Source organism: Solanum verrucosum, unplaced genomic scaffold, assembly GCF_900185275.1.
Source record: "Solanum verrucosum unplaced genomic scaffold, falcon-dt-bn FXZP01000187.1, whole genome shotgun sequence".
In the NCBI taxonomy this organism is placed as follows: domain Eukaryota; kingdom Viridiplantae; phylum Streptophyta; class Magnoliopsida; order Solanales; family Solanaceae; genus Solanum; species Solanum verrucosum.
In genome coordinates this window covers 254,894-272,281 of record NW_026020413.1, presented here as the reverse complement: position 1 = coordinate 272,281, position 17,388 = coordinate 254,894, and the positions used below count along the sequence as shown (strand labels likewise).

Genomic DNA, 17,388 nt, shown 5'->3' with positions numbered 1-17,388 from the left:
AATTTCAGTTTCCTAGAAAGAAATTAAGTGAAATTTTTTTCCACATCGAAGGCGGGTTCAGAAGTTAATTTAATTTGTATAGTTTAGGTTTTTATTACAAAATTTATTGAGTATAATTTAGAAATTATGAGTTTCAAATATAATTTATTTTGAAATTGGTATATTCTTAACATATGTTCTATGATCTGAGCTACACTCCCAACTTTATTGAGTTATGTAATTACCGTACAGTATGGCTCATCATTGTGGCTGTAGTTTAGTGGTGAGAATTCCACGTTGTGGCCGTGGAGACCTGGGCTCGAATCCCAGCAGCCACACAAATTCAAATCATTATTTTTTATGTTCCTTCACATTTTCATTTTGGGCTTTTTTTTAGGGAAAATAATTATAAAAATTTTAAGAATCTCATAGTGTAAGGAACAAATTATATGAATTTAAAACAGCTCATAAACACATGGTAGAATATTCACTCAACACCAAAGCTGGAGGCAGTATACAGAGCAATGCCAGCATTCATAATGTGGATTATATGGAAAAGGAGAAACAGTATCAAGCATGGAGGAAATGTGACTTTGAATAACATGATATGGCAAGTACAAGACATGATTAGGAACTACTCAAAAGCTTATACCCTTGGATGAAGATAGGAAAGGAGGATTGGCCTCACATGGTTAACTTATTGAAGAAATACAAACCAAGATTACACTATTATTGTGTTACTTGGAAATTTCCAGCAAGGGATAGGGTGAAATGCAACACTGATGGGGCGTGTAGGGGAAATCCAGGGATGAGTGCACTTGCTTTCTGTGTAAGGGATGAGTTTGGACTTTGGAGATCTGATATATGGTGCAGCAAGAGGAATAGGTATAGCCACAAATACAGAAGCAGAATCTATAGCTATTAAGGAAGCTTTGGGGTTTTGTCAGTCCATTAATCTAAAGGATGTAACGATTGAAACAGATTCCCTCACATTGAAAATGATGATTGAGAGGGAATGGAAGGTGCCATGGGACCTTATAGAGATGATAGAATGAATAAGGATCCAAATGCAACTAATACAAGCAAACATAAAGCATATCTATAGAGAAGGAAACACAGTGGCAGATTCATTAGCTAATGAAGTTGTAGACGACACACAAGACACAAAGGAATATCACAGTTTTTATGAGCTACCAGCACATATAAGGAAACACATAAACATGGACAAGGCTCAAATTCCTAACCTTAGGATTAGGACACGAAGAATAAACAGCCAATGAAACAGAAAAGCAAAAGCAGGGGAAGGAAAAAGATACATATGTAGAGAATCATAAAAGGGACCCCAATAGTTATATGCCGAGAGAAAAAAAGAACACTTTGATCTATCAGGACAAGATCCTAACCTAGCTAGTTCCCATAGCTACCAAAAGCTTCACCAGAAAGAGGGGTCTTGCGTCCCACCACCACAGTCCAGAGTCAACAGTGAGCTTCAATTTCAATCCATCACCTGGAGACAACAAGATATTAAGGGTGTGTTTGGTATGAAGGAAAATGTTTTCCTAGAAAATGTTTTCCTGGAAAACAAGTTGATTTTTGACTTATTTTCTCATGTTTGGTTGGTGAGTAGAAAAAATTTTCCGGAAAAAATTTTTAGTGTTTGATTTATGAATGAAAAATATTTTTGAGAAATATTTTTTATTTTTACTAGAGTAGAAAATAATTTTTGAAATTGAAAATAGTTTTTAAAAACAAACTTAAATTTTTTTTGGGGGGTGGGGGTGGGGGTGGTAGGGAGTGGGTGAGGGGGGGGGGTCGAGGGTAGGGGTGAAAAATTGAAATTTTGAAGTTGAAAAAATATTTTTGAAAAACAAACTTAAATTTTTTTTTTTGGGGGGGGGGGGGGGGGGGGGCTGGTAAGGGGGTGGGTGGGTGGGGGTCAAGGGTAGGGGTGAAAAAATGAAATTTTGAAATTGAAAATATTTTTAAAAAACAAACTTGAAATTTTTTTATTTTTTTTTTGGGGAGGGGGGGTGGGGGCTTGGTAGGGGGTGGGTGGGTGGGGGTTCTAGGGGTGAAAAAATGAAATTTTGAAATTAAAAATATTTTTTTAAAAAAAACTTAAATTTTTTGTGGGGGGGAGGGGGGCTGGTGGGGGTGGGGGTCAAAGGTAGGATAAAAAAATGAATTTTTGAAGTTGAGAATATTTTTTAAAAACAAACTTAATTTTATTTTTTTTTTGGGGGGGGGGAGTGTTAGGGGTGGGTGGGTGGGGGGCTGGGTAGGAGGTGGGTAGGGGGTAAAATAATAAAAAATTGAAATTAGAAATATCTTTTAAAAAAAAATTTTAATATTTTTTTGGGAGGGGGTGGGGGTAGGGGTGAGGGTGGGGTAAAAAAATTGAATTTAAAAACAAGCTTTGGGTAAAAAAATTGAATTTAAAAACAAGCTTTAAAATTTTATTTTTTTTTATTTTTTTTGGGGGGGGGAGGGTTGGTTGGGGGTGGTTTGAGGGAAGGGACAAAATAAATTAATTTTTTCAACAAAAATATAATTGTAATTTGAAGTTGGAAGAGAGTTTTGGAAAATGTTTTCCTTAAGTTTAGAAGGGAAGTCATTTTCCTTAAATTTGAGGAAAATGAGTTGATTTGGAAAACATTTTCCAAAACATTTAGCCCAACCAAACATGAGAAAATTGGAAAACATTTTCCGAAAAATGTTTTCCTTCATACCAAACACACCCTAAATCTGACAAAACAGGGCGAGAAGGAAATGAAAATTCTGGACTCACCAGAGGCTAAGGAAGACGATAGATAGAGACATTCTAACAACAATCAAGGATGGAGCTTGCTTGAAGATGCCGATTCCAGCTCAAAAGAAACATCACATAAGAAGGAAAGTACAGAGTACTCTTTAACTATGTCTAGTGGTTTTTTAGATAATTAGGAAACATTGTTTTTTGGATCAGGCGGTTTGGGCCTGTTTTCCGTTTGTTTTTTGCGGATTATTAATAAAATAGGTCCACCTGAGGACCTAAGATTTGATTATTAAAGGAAAATTTTTCAAAACAACAATATTTTAGCTTTTAATGGGACTCCTTAGCAATAGTTTCACTATTTATTTAAAATGTCAAAATTTTAATTTGTTAAGGATTGAGTTATGTATTTATTTTTAATTTGAAAGAATACAAATAATTAATAAATGAATAGAGAAAATCATGGAACAAAAAATTTCAAAAAAGGTTTTTTAAAAAAAAATTTAACATCAGTTACGTTTTTGAAAGAGTATATGTTGTCATTTTTCTTTTTAGCGTTTTTTTCTTTGTTCTTAAGAATTTCAATTTTTTTTTTGAAAGCAGTAGTTTGTATTTTATATCTTATATGAGTGGAAGTGTTGGAAAATATCTAATGCCCTCTGTTTTGGATATTTAAATGTTTGAACTTCTTATGTATTCGAATACCTAATGATATGTATAACTAATTTAAAATACAAAAAATGTTGGTATTGATTTATGATAAATACAACTCTTTGACATTCTAGTTCAAGTACAAAATAAAGGTAGTTGTGTAGTATATACCAAAATATAAATACAAATTAGTTGTAGATCGAAATGATATTGAAAAATACAGTTGCGATGAATACATATATAATACATAGAATAAGTTTATTCAAAAATAAATTGTATTTATATTTCAATATTCAATTTTGTTATATTATTATTTCACTTTAAATTTGCAGAAAGTATTTTCTAGCTTAGTTTTTGTTTGAAATATCAGGTTGTATTTCAATATCATTTTGTATATCAAACGCAGAATGAATACCAATAATTTTGTACTCCCCTTCTTGTGATGTATTCGTCGCACTATTTTATATATTATGTATTCATAAAATGATATTGCTTTAGCCAAATAAAATACAAAATATGTCTTACTAAGTTTGTATTTCAAATATCAGGTTGTATTTCAATATGATTTTGTATTTCAAACGAAAAAATGAATACCAATAAGTTTTCATTTCCCTTCTTATAATGTATTCGTCACAATTCTATAAATTATGTATTCAATCATAATATATAGAATTGTGACGAATACATTATATAACTCTTTAAATTACTACAAACTAAAAAAGAAATACAATATTTTAAAATAAAAATACAAATGATGAGTAAAAGAAAAACAATTGACAAACAAAAATTAATATGAATACAATTGTGGTATGAATATAATTTTGTAACCTTCTTATTTGACTTTGTCTTTCTTCTTCTTCTTCATCTACTATGTTTTTTTTCCGATTATTTTCCATCAAAACCGAATCTGAATCCGTATTCACTTGTGCATTAGTAACCCTATAAGCAAAATTCGAAATTATTAAATATGAATGTATAAAAAAATCAAACAATAAATGATGTATGTGTGCTAATGCAGTTACTACAATCTACTAAATCTCAAATATGAAAATAAAATTTTTGATAATTTGAATTTCGAAATTATCAAAAATTAGAATGTATTAAATATCAAACAAAATAAACATACATATGAATTTCTAGATTCTCCAAAATCTGAAAAATTAAAAGAAAATCACAAAACAAATTGAAAAAATTGAAAATCATAACTATTTGATGAATAACTAAACAAAATCACATAAAAATTGAAAAATTCGACTGAAAATCCGTAATATATAGAATCGGTGATTTAAACATCAAATCAAAATAAATCAAAATGGATAATGGAAATTACCTTGCCAATCGAGAAATCTGCTTGAATTAATAAATAGATTTCATTTAACAATAAAGAAGATTTCTTGATGAACAACAATTTAGCACCTTGAAGAAAGATAAACTTGAAACGTGAAAGGTGGGGAAGAAACGTGAAAAGTGGGAAAGAAACGTGAATGGAGTTGAAAAAAGGTTAATGTGTATTGGTTTAATTTTTTTCTTTAAACGGTTATTAATATATAATTTGGTCCAATATAGGATTCTTTCCATAAATAAAATTAATTTTAAATACTAAAATCTGAATACATATTATTTTATAAAAATATTGTCATTCTGCCATTTAAAATAAATATTTTAAAGTGTTGTTGTTTTGACTAATTATGTTAGATATTATGACTTAATTGCTAATTTTCCAGGGAAAATTTTCAAAACAACAATATTTTAGCTTTAAGTGGGACTCCTTAGCAACATTTTCATTATTTATTAAAAATGTCATTATTTTAGTTTGTTCTGGGATTAGTTATGTATTTATTTTATTTTGATTAATTTGAAAGAATACAAATAATTAATAACAGAATAAAGAAAATCATGGAACAAAAAAATTCAAAAAAGGTTAAAAAGATTTTAAATACAAATTAGTTACGTTTTGAAAAGAGCATAAATAGTCATCTTTTTGTCGAGCATTCTTTTTGCTTTCTTCTTAAGAAGATCAAAAAAAAAAATTAAAATAATTTAGTTTGTCTTCCGAATCATTCATCTGATAACTTTCAAAGCTTCTTCAAGTCGAATATGGCATATTTTTGAAACAGAATTTTTCAAAATTGACGACTATAAATTTGTCACATCCAATGAACAATCGAAAAACAATCAGGTATATTTGTATATGTCGAGTACAAGAGTATTTTTTTTTATTGAACCAGTGAAATCTTTGTATGTATTGGGATTTATAGTTTTTTTCGGACATTTTGTATCCAAATTATGATGTATAACAAATGAAATTATTATTTTTTACTTTAGTAGCTATTTTTTTCTGCTTGAATGCATACAATAATTTGTATCCCATTAAGTTAATGTAACTAATCGATCATGAACTATATGTTGAATACAACAATATATGAATACAAAAGTGAGATGAAAATACAAAGTTATAAATACAAAGTGAGATTGAACATAAAGTTATGAATACAAAAGAAATACTTTCTTCATTTGAAATACAAAGTGACTTTGAAAGGTAAAATACAAACTAATCGATCATGAACTGTATGTTGAATACAACAATATATGAATACAAAAGTGAGATAAAAATACAAAGTGAGATTGAATATAAAGTTGTGAATACAAAAGAAATACTCTCTTCATTTGAAATACAAAGTGACTTTGAAAGGTAAAGTAGGCACATAAAATACAAAACTTGTTGGTATACAATTAGGTTGAATACAAAACAAAAGAGAAATACAAACTTGTTCACATATAAATTGAGATTGAAATACAGAAAAAATACCCAAATAAAATACAAAATTGTGAGCATACAGTTAGAATGAATACAAATTAAGAAGGAAATACAAACATGTTGGTATACTAATTGAGATTGAAATACAATGTAAAAACAAAAAATGTGAAACTTTTTAATATATAGATAGAATGAATACAGTCAGTCCAACAAACTACTTAATTTAAACTATTTTTTTCAGCTAAATTCTCCATAACACAAGTTGTAATTCAAACTCTTTTTTCCCGAATAAAGTAAAACTTTTTGTGAGTCATGTTGTATTCTCTTGCCGTAATTCCCACTCTTATATCTCAACATGTTTGATGAAATGTACAATTTATCCAAAAAATTGTTACAACCCAACTAATATATTAGGTCCATATAGACTATTATGGAAGCCCAAAGCTACGTTTGAAATATATATTATAAGAACTTATGCCTCAAGCTCTCTGTCAACTCATGCAAAATATTCACGGGTCACTAGCAACAAGTAGCCACAAATACACAGAGCAATAACTCTGTAATATGTAGAATATCATAACTATTTGATGAATATCTAAACACAATCACATAAAAATTGGAAAATTCGATTGTAAATTCGTAATATATAGAATCGGTGATTTAAACATCAAATCAAAATAAATCAAAATAGATAATGGAAATTACCTTGCAAATCGAGAAATCTGCTTGAATTAATAAAGAGATGTCGTTTAACAATAGAGAAAATTTCTTGATGAACAATAATTGAGCACCTTGAAGAAAGATAATCTTGAAACGTGGAAGGAGGGGAAGAAACGTGAAAGGTGGGGAAGAAACGTGAATGGTGAAGAAGAAGGTTAATGGGTATTGGTTTTAAAAAAATTTCTTTTTAAACGGTTATTGGTATATAATTTGGCCCAATATAGAACTCTTTTCATAAATAAAATTAATTTTAAATACTAAAATCTGAATACATATTATTTTATAAAAATATTGTCATTCTGTCATTTTAAATAAATATTTTAAAGTATTGTTATTTTAACTAATTATATTAGGTATTATGACTTAATTGTTAATTTTCCCTAAAAAAAAAGGAACAAATTATATTTTATCTCTACTCTTTTAGTAATTACAATAATTTCTTAAAATTTGTACCTTCCAGATATATGAGTCACACTCCGGATACATTAATTCTGATATAATAAATATATGTCTATTACTCTAAAACAAGGAACAAAATCGTTTATGTTGCGCTTAAAAAAAAAGAAACGTAACATTAAATATCAAATTCATAAATCACGCAATTGTTGTCACTGTTAATCAATCTCTCTCAACACATAACAACTTCAAACAATTCAAATTTCAAATTTCTTCACTCAAATTGTCAAAAACTTTTTAACTTCGATTCAAAATCATTGAAAAATTGAGTTGATACATCATGAATATCTCTATTTTGTTGAGACATTCAAGAATTTGAAAAAGTGAGGTGAGTTATGAACGATACATAAGTGATGAAATAGTTGTTGGACAAAATATTTCTTTTGTGAATGTTGAATCAACCATTGCAGCTTGGAGATCGATGAGTTGAGGAAAATCTGGAGATTCGATACATTACAGAGACAAGCGTTGTTTTATCCCTATACAATTGTCTTTCCTTCACCTTTGTATTGTTTGAATTAGTTATGTAATTTGTTACTTTCAATTATGATATATATAACATGAATCACCAATTATTGATTCAACCATAGCAAGAGTTTGTGCATCCTTTTCTAAACCTTCGACACATAAAATGACACCAGACGTAGTATCAAAAACAATATATTTCTCCATTCTTTTTCTCTATCGTATCAATTCACAGTGGATATATTACAAATCAAGGTTCATGCTCGCCTCTGTAATGTATCTTGTGGTCATTATTAAATATTAGATATATGTAGTGTTATTTTTGTATGAATGTATAATTATCAACAAATGAATATTTATCAGTGATTTGTATGAATGTATCATAATATAGATTAGTCATTAGTGTATATCAGATTCACATGGTATTAATTTGAATGTAAGAATTCTAATCAAGAAAAGATGTATGATACGTTATTAATTATTGTAGCTTATTTCTGAGTGATAAAGTAAGACTCTCCTTATTTTTTTATTTTTTGACTTAAAAATTATTTTAAGTTTGACTTTTTTTGGGAAACTTACATAAATATACTATATTAAGAAAATATTATCATTTATAGCAATAACACTTTTTTTTCACTTGATCAATTTTAATACATTTATAAGACAGTTTTAATACATATTACAGAGAATAATTTATAAAACACATATAATAAAAGTTTTATTGATGGATAATACATTTATCACACATTTTAACACAATGTGTCCATTTCTTACCAAACAAACATAATATATTGTAAAACAGTTATAATACAAATATATTGTATACATAATTCACTTTTAATACATATATCATATTTATTATAGTATTGCTATAAATGGTAAAAAAAGTATCGTTAAAAGGTACCTTTACAATTTTATTTTTTTTAAAACATAAAAACTACTTTTTTTCAGTCAATCCAAATGGATTCTAAATTGATCGTTTAGGTAATCTTTTTAAAAAAATAACCAACTAAATTGACAATATCGATGTGATAAATCCAATGTTTACATTAAACCATACTCTATCAATTTATCAATGATTAAATAATTTAATGAAGTGAGTATATATACACCGTGAATCCACAACACATGGATTCAATTTTCGTTGTTCATTTGATAATTTATAAATATAAGATAAATGATTGGCTACTAAGGGATTCCCCCACCCCACCCCCACCTAGTAAACGTATCACAAACTTGCTCCTTTTTATTTTATATAGTTTTATATATTTAGAGAGAGATATATGGTGAATTCACCATATTATTCATTCAAAATTCATAAATATTAGACAATTCACGAATGATTGACTATTAAAGGATTTTTTTTCCTCAAACTTGTTTCTGTTTTTTTTTTAAGTCTCTGTAAAAGCGAAGAATTAAATTTGATTCTCTCTCTGCTTACACACACGTATTATATATAGCTAATTAATTATGTTTTTCTTATTTATTTATTAATTATTAATAAATACATAGTATGCATTTATTTATTTGATGTATATAAATATTTGATACATAGCATCTCAAGTTTAAAGATATTTTTCTCGTCTATACTATTTATTATTTTAGTCCTTTTCTTGGAGCTATCTAATTGAAAATGCACAAGTATGCATGTAACTAAAAGAGTTGCTATCAATGCAGCTATTGTAACATTATTATTTTCAGCTATTGTAACATTATTATACTATTAATTATATTAGTCCTTTTCTTGGAGCTATCTAATTGAAAATGCACAAGTATGCATGTAACTAAAAGAGTTGCTATCAATGCAGCTATTGTAACATTATTATTTTCAGCTTTATGCACATCTGATATGGGGCAAGCATTGACTACATTATTATCTATTCAAAACTTGACGCGTTACATCAAATGTGATTATTAACGCTTCTAATATATAATAAAATATCAAAAATTAAACTATTGAATTGAATTAAATATTTTGGTAATTTGATAATTGATAATTCGATATTTGATATGGTATTTGAAAGTAAAATTTTAGAATTTTGGTATTTGGGTTTGAGTTTAATATGAGACATTAGTACCATTTGGTATTCGATATTTCTTGAATACCAAATTATTTACTTAATGAAGGTCATATATCAACATATTTATTACTCTTTAGTACAAGTCCAAAGAGAAAGTTAAAGAATAAGCATGAACAATTCAAATACATATGTCTTTTAGTTGTATCAATTTGTTTTTCTTAATGTCTTTTTACTTGTTAATCTTTTATTATATCGTGTCTCCACATAAAAAATAGAAATGATTGGAGAAATCTTCTCCTCCTTAGCCATTAGAAATCTTCCCCTCCTTCTTGACCGGCGGTGGTGAGAAACGCTGGAAGGTGATGGCGATGTCAAAGAAAGAATCGCCGACGTTATTTCAAGTGACTCCTGATCAATTACAGAGGCTGAAATCATGTCCAGACCAAGCAAAAATTATCCCATTTAAGCTAGGAGAGAGAATTTCCATTTTTATAGATACAATCCATGCTAGTTTGAAAAAATCAAAGGCAAAGTACACAAAAGAATATTTTGATAGAAATTTTAATTTGAAAAAAAAATATAAATAGAAGGGTAATTTTACTATATCACCCTTTGAATATAATAAATATAATGTCTTGAAAAAAGTAATAAAAAAATGACTATAATTAATAATAAGGATAAATTAGGAACTAATTAATGAGTCATTTGGTTTGAAAACAAGCTATGATGAGATTAGTTATGACGTGATAAGTTGTGTTGGGATTAGTTATGATGGAATAAGTTATGCTGAGATTATTTTTTTATTGAGTGTTTGGTTTGTTTTACTTAAAATAATATTGCATTGCATAAATTTTAAGAACAAGTTGTTTGTTTACAAAATTACCCTTCACTTTATTTAGTTTTTTTTTTTTTATAGTTTCTTTGCAAGCTTTAATTATCCATTTTTTTAAAAATAAAACTTTCATCTTATTTAGCTTAACTATTTTGTGTGTGCATTCCCACGATGGTACCGTATGTATTTAAAAATAAAACTTTTTTTTTATTTAGCTTAAAAATATTTTTTTCCTCTTAAGTTTGTTAAAGTAAAAGAGGATTGTGAGAAATCAAAATATAAATAAAGATACGAATTAATCAAATAAATTCATAAATTAAAACTATATTTATAAAGTGTAGTTTTTAATGGAAAAATATGAAGAATTATCATAAAAATAAAGAGTAGTGAATATTATTATACATGGTATTAAAAAATAATATAGAATGGGGGGTGGGGGGGGGGGATTGGGAGGACATGTGCTAATATATTTACTTAGTGAAAAAACAAATTTATAATAAGATATGTACTATAATTTTGTATTACATAATATTTTTTTTAGTAATGAGTTTTTTTTGTTAAAGAATTATTTAAGATTAAGGAGATTGAAGACTTAAAAAAATAGTTATACATAAATGTGAAAAGTCAGGTATAAATAGAGTATAAAGAGATATATTCGTCATTTATATATCTAATTTCGGAATTACTATACCACTTGATGGGGGTGGGGGTGGGGGTGGGGTGGGGGGGGGGGGGAGATAACTTATTCAAGTACTTAATATTATTAGTGAGATAAGTTATTCCAATCTTTGCAACCAATCAAACCGTTTGGTTGGGAACAGGTTATCCTGGATTAGTTATCCTTATCCATCAGACCAAAGGACCCCTAAGTGTAAAACTATCAATTGATTTCATAAAGTGGACAATTATTGTTGGACATTCCAAAATAGTATAGTGGACAACTATTATTGGATGGAGGGAGTAATATATAATCATCGGGCACTTGTTCTTCTTTCTAATAGGAAAAGTTCAATATACTTTCTCCGTTCACTTTTTTTTATCACTTATTTCTAAATGGATTTTCATTTTTACTTGTCACTTTTGACAAATCAAGAAACAACAATAATTTTTTTCATGTTTTGTCCTTAGCATTAAATACTTATTTTTCAAATCATTTTTCAAGACATCATTTAATAGAGGATAGTTTGGTAAAATACGTATATCAATAATTATCTTCTTAATGGGTGTACCAAGTCAAAATGTGACAAATAAAAGTAAACAGATGGAGTAATACTCAAAAATTCAAAATTGTTAATGTAATTAAAACATGCCAATTCTTTGTCCTAAATTTAATATCCTTTATATTCCTAACTTTAATTTCCTTGCAATATCAATAAATGAAGCAACCTAAGAAAACAGGCATAAATAATTGAGTAGTCTCCCTTCCATCATAAAGACTCAAAGAGTACAAATTGAAGCACCAACTTTGACCAAAATTAATAAGCTCACTTTAATTATTTTCAATTCTTGATCTAAATTAGTTCGGCGGAACAGAAAAAGGGAGCAAGGGATTTAATTCTAGTTAGTGGTTCCATTTTTTAGTACAATATTATTTAGTTAAGAATATTTTTAAATTAAATATACTTTTTTCGTTCTTTTTTATATGTCATTCTTTTTTATAAATAGTTGAACTATAATACTCCCCGTCCAACAATATATTATTTTGGGATTGTTACGACCCAGACCGTCGTGATTGACACCCACACTAACCCTCCAATGGGAGAACCAATAATACAACCCGACTAAGCAACTTAAGGAAAACTAAATCATTTAAAGATACAGAAGTAGGTTTAAATGACAAATTAAATATGGAGTTTCCATAAACTCCGAAAGTTTAACAAAAACAACTACGCATAACCCTCGCAAAAATTCAACCCCTAGAACCTGAAAGTCATTGTACCAAAACTCTACTAATCAACAAGTCTAAGAAAAGGGGTGCAACCCCGAAAACTAAACATAAGCTCCGAAAGTTTAACAAAAACAACTACGCATAACCCTCGCAGAAATTCAACCCCTAGAACCTGAAAGTCATTTTACCAAAACTCTACTAATCAACAAGTCTAAGAAAAGGGGTGCAACCCCGAAAACTAAACCTAAACAAAATCTGAACATATAGTCTGAGTCCGAAAAGAATGGACTAAACTAATGATGGGTCAATGGCAGCCTGGAAGAATTGGCTCACCCTTGAATCCGGTCTCGGTCAATGATCTCCTAACTAAGGTCTGTCAGTAGTCTCCTGAAGATGCCCTGTACTCAACAAAGAAAGAGTAAGTGCAATATCAGTACATGAAACTACGGTGTACTGGTAGGATCATGCGACTACTCCAGTCAACGAAATATAAGCAAGTAATTACAACACAGTAGACACACATATACATAATGCATAATTCAATTATCATTTTAGGAGCAACATACAATTTCCCAATAATAATGACGGTAAATATAAATGTAATAATCACAAGTGGTTCTCTCGTGGAACCCACACCCAAACTGTTAGTGTGTCGGAACGTGATACCCGATTCAATATATATATATATATATATATATATATATATATATATATATGTGTGTGTGTGTGTGTGTGTGTGTGTGTCGGAACATGACATCCAATCCAATATATATGTTGGAATGTGACACCCGGTCCAATATATGTGTCAGAACATGACACCCGGTCCAGTCAGCACAACCACAGTCACAATCACACCCATAATGAACAGTGCACATAGTCACACAGTCAAGTAACAAGTTCAAGGCATGTAATTGTTCATACTTAATCATTTCCTTAAGTTTGATTCATGTTTCCATATTCACATGCATGCATACAATGGAGCAATTAACAAGCATATATAACACGGCAAGAAGTAGAACCATCACCTACCTCAAAACCAAGCCTGAATACTCCTAAGAAATTTAAGCCTTCCCTTTTCGGAGTCTTTCAGCTTGTTCTTGGTCTAAAATAAGTAATTAATGCAAGGATTAATAAACAAGGCCTAATTTACCCACATTATATCAAAATATCAACCCAAGGCAAAACCCACGATCCCAATGCTCAACTAGGGATTTTTCTATATTAACTTAGGCCAAAACCCTACCCCAATGATAATTAACAAGGATTCTAAGTTCTAAGAATCGAAATACGAATTAAGGGAGTAATTAACTTACCTTTAGCGCGAGAATTTGATAAGAAACTGCCCTGGGTCGTCCCTTAGCTCTTAAGAACGAAGTTTTACAGAAAATAATGTTTTTAGGGTTTTTCTCCGATTTAAATCGCGATTGGCCTGCCACAACGGGCCCCATCCTGCTACAGCGTCCCCTCCCTGGAGGAATTAACCCCACCCCGGCGGTTTGAAAGAAGACAGAAACTCGGAATTTGAGTTCCAAACTCTCATTTCGCAACACACTTTCAACCCTTGATGTTCTAAAACTACCCTTTCACGCCAAGATTAGTTTCGGGAGTTCTACTCGCTCGAATTCGATTCCGTAAAGCCGTACATGCTCCTTAACGTCTTGGCTATCCACTCACGTGATCAAACTCATTATTAAATCCCCCATCCATTATCGGATTTCCCTAGACCTCACCTGACTCAGATTTCGTCCGAGTCTCGCCTAGGCTAGAAATTTCCAAATTTCTACTCAAAAATTTTCCAGCCCAAATTCTTTCCCCATTGGCTTTTCCATAACGACGGCAACAGGTCGTTATAGGGATGTCCAACAATAATTAGTTACATAAAGTGAATTTAAGAGTTCAAATCTTAAAAGCAATATATACTTTCTACTATCATTTTATTTTCTAAGAATTATTTTGCTTGTCGTATTTTTATTATTTTTCATGATTTTCACAAAATATTATTCTTTTTATCTTAATTTATATGGCTTTTTTTATTTAACAAATATATTTTTTATTCATATTAAATTTCATTTATTTGACAAAATATCAATAAAAATATACTCTTTCTGTTTGAAGATTCATTTATTTGTTTTAAAAAAAAATAGCTTTAAGACGTTATAAAATCTTTTCATATTTCTTTTAACAATTTGACTATATTATCCTTATCACTCTTTGATATCAATTTCATGATCATGATACTCTAACAACATTAAACTCTGGCATTCATGGGTCCCAAAAGAAGCTAATTTGGACAAATTAGGAAGTGGCTGGAGTCTTCCCTCTCCTTTAATTTATTCCGTTTTCTCTAGGGGCATGAGGTGGTGGGGATGAGGTGGGGAGAAGATAGATAGGATATGATAAATGAAAAGTAATATTTATGGAATTTTTTTTAATTTTTTTTTATTAAATAAATAATTGTTTTTCTCCTTTTTAAGAAATTTGTTTCGTAAAAATATAATTTCTCTTAAGATTTGATTTTACAATTTGTTATATTTTAGTTTTATGACTTTTAAACATGAGATTAATAAAAAAAATAACACATGAAATTTGTAATAATAATACAAGAGATCTTTATTTCTTCTACGGAAAAGGGTCAAAATTGCCCCTGAACTATGCGAAATAGACCACTTATACCCTCCATTACATTTTGGGATAAAAAATACCCCCGCCGTTATCCCAGGAGACCACAAATACCCTCAAGAGTTAACACCCTAAATTTTTAGTGACATGGCAAGCCACATTGGACTAATCCCTCCACCTAAGCATTGCCAACTAAGATTCACTACAAAAGAACTTGACCTTGTCGCCACAAATTCTCAAAATATTGCCACTAAAGGTTATGAGTGATTTTTAGTGGCGACTAACGCTCCAACAACCATTCGCTAGTAAAACCTATTTTTTCAACAAAAAAATATGATAATTAATTTTCGATTGCAACCTAATTTTCTAAAATAAATAACTTGCAATATCAGTATTAAAAACATCCAATATTATTACGAAAAATCATCAAAATTACTTCTCGATTCAAATCTCCTACTATATAATGCATCATTGTACATTTTATAAATTTACATATGACATAAAAATAAAACATACAGTGTCTTCAAACTCCTACTTAATCGATATCATTTTTTGTTTTTTTAAAAACAATGAAGAAGAAAAACACAAAATTAAAATTTAAAGTTAAAAACTTTTAGTGACGATTTTCTTGGCTTTTGTGGCGATTGTTGTCGCCGCTATAGGTCTAGTTCCTTTGTAGTGAATCCTAATTGGCAACACTAGGTGGAAGGATTAGTCCCACATGGCTTGCCATGTCAATAAAAATTTGGGATGTTAACTCTTGAGGGTATTTGTGGTATCTTAGGATAACAGCAGGGGCATTTTTTATCCCAAAATGTAACGAAGGATATAAGTGGTCTCTTTCACATAGTTCAGGAGCAATTTTGACCCTTTTCCGTTTCTTCTATTCAAATGGTAAACTGACACAAAAGATATAACATTTATGTATAATAAATAATAAAAAAGGCAAGTTATTATTATTTTTTTAAAGAAGAAGAAGAAAAGACAGGTAAGGAGGGAGGGATGAGATGTTGCAATATGTTTTATTTTATGTGATACAATTCGAAATACAAGTGTTAAATTATTTAAATTTTTCAATTTAATTTTTTTTTTTTACATATTTAAATATACTATGAATTACGATACTTAAGTAGGTTGTCAAATATGAATTTGAAATGATTCAAAAATGACTTTTATTTGAAATCATGATTTATAATCATTGAATTGAGAAGAAGGTAACTTGTGATTGAAATTTCATTTGAACACGTAGTTTAAATTTTAAAAGGTGTAAGATCTTTTTTTCTTAAAAAATGAAAACCTCACAACTTGTAAGAATTATTAAAATTTCTCCAAATTCTTATATAGTTTTACCAAATAAGCAAATCACATTCATAATAAAATATTTGAATATTTTAAGATATTCTATTAATTAGCAGATTATATATCTCATATTCATTTTTAAATAAATATTTACAATTATATATTATTATACACTTTCAAATACACATAATCTATAACAATTAACTAATCAAATAAATCAAATAGCAGTAATTAGCTATTTTAAAAAAAAACATAATCCTATCCCATGTACGTACAGACAATTTCTTCACAACAAACATAAATTATTATTATTTTTTGGTTATAAAATTTCAAATTACGTGTTTTTTTTTTTTCTGCAAAAAAGAATATTATGATTTCAAATTTTATTTTTAAATTGAAATCACAAACTTGAAATTGAATTTCCACCTTTTATATGAATTTAAAATTTAAAATTAAAAAATTTCAAATTAAAGTTAAAGTTTGTTCAAATGTCATAAGCAAGCACAAATCTCAAATCAAAACTTCAAATTTGAAATCCAAATACATGACCAAACAAGCCTTTAATAATTCAAAATTATTTTTTCAAAAAAAAAAATATACTCCCTCCGTCCACTATTGTTTGTCAGGATAGAATCATGCACAACCCTAAAGAAAAAAAATAATATAAGGTGCAATTTGACTAATATAATCCTACTATCAATCATTATTAAAATGATTTGTACTTTTGAAAACTGTAAAAACAACTTTTTTCACATTAAAATAGTCTTGTAACTTCAAAATGACTATTTTTTGACATCAATAGTTATCTAATTATTAAGGGCAGAATTGAAAAAAAGTGACTAATTATTTCTTGATTGTTTAAATTGACAATTAATTTTGGACAACTAGTTTTAGCATACCTGACAAACAATAATGGACGGAGAGGAGTATATCTTTAAGGAACCATCT

At 28.9% G+C, this 17,388-nt stretch overlaps 1 long non-coding RNA gene and 1 other non-coding gene across 2 annotated transcripts; one reads left to right on the top strand and one right to left on the bottom strand.

Annotated features, from left to right (window-relative positions):
* Nucleotides 1-245: 245 nt before the first annotated feature.
* TRNAH-GUG (transfer RNA histidin (anticodon GUG)) lies at nt 246-317 on the top strand. Its single transcript has one exon. It is a non-coding gene; the product is annotated as a tRNA-His (tRNA).
* Nucleotides 318-1,380: 1,063 nt separating this feature from the next.
* On the bottom strand, nt 1,381-2,868 carry LOC125840774 (uncharacterized). Its single transcript, XR_007443758.1, has 2 exons — nt 2,768-2,868; nt 1,381-1,486 (listed from the first exon to the last, which is right to left on the bottom strand). It is a non-coding gene; the product is annotated as an uncharacterized LOC125840774 (long non-coding RNA).
* Between the last annotated feature and the right edge of the window lie 14,520 nt (nt 2,869-17,388).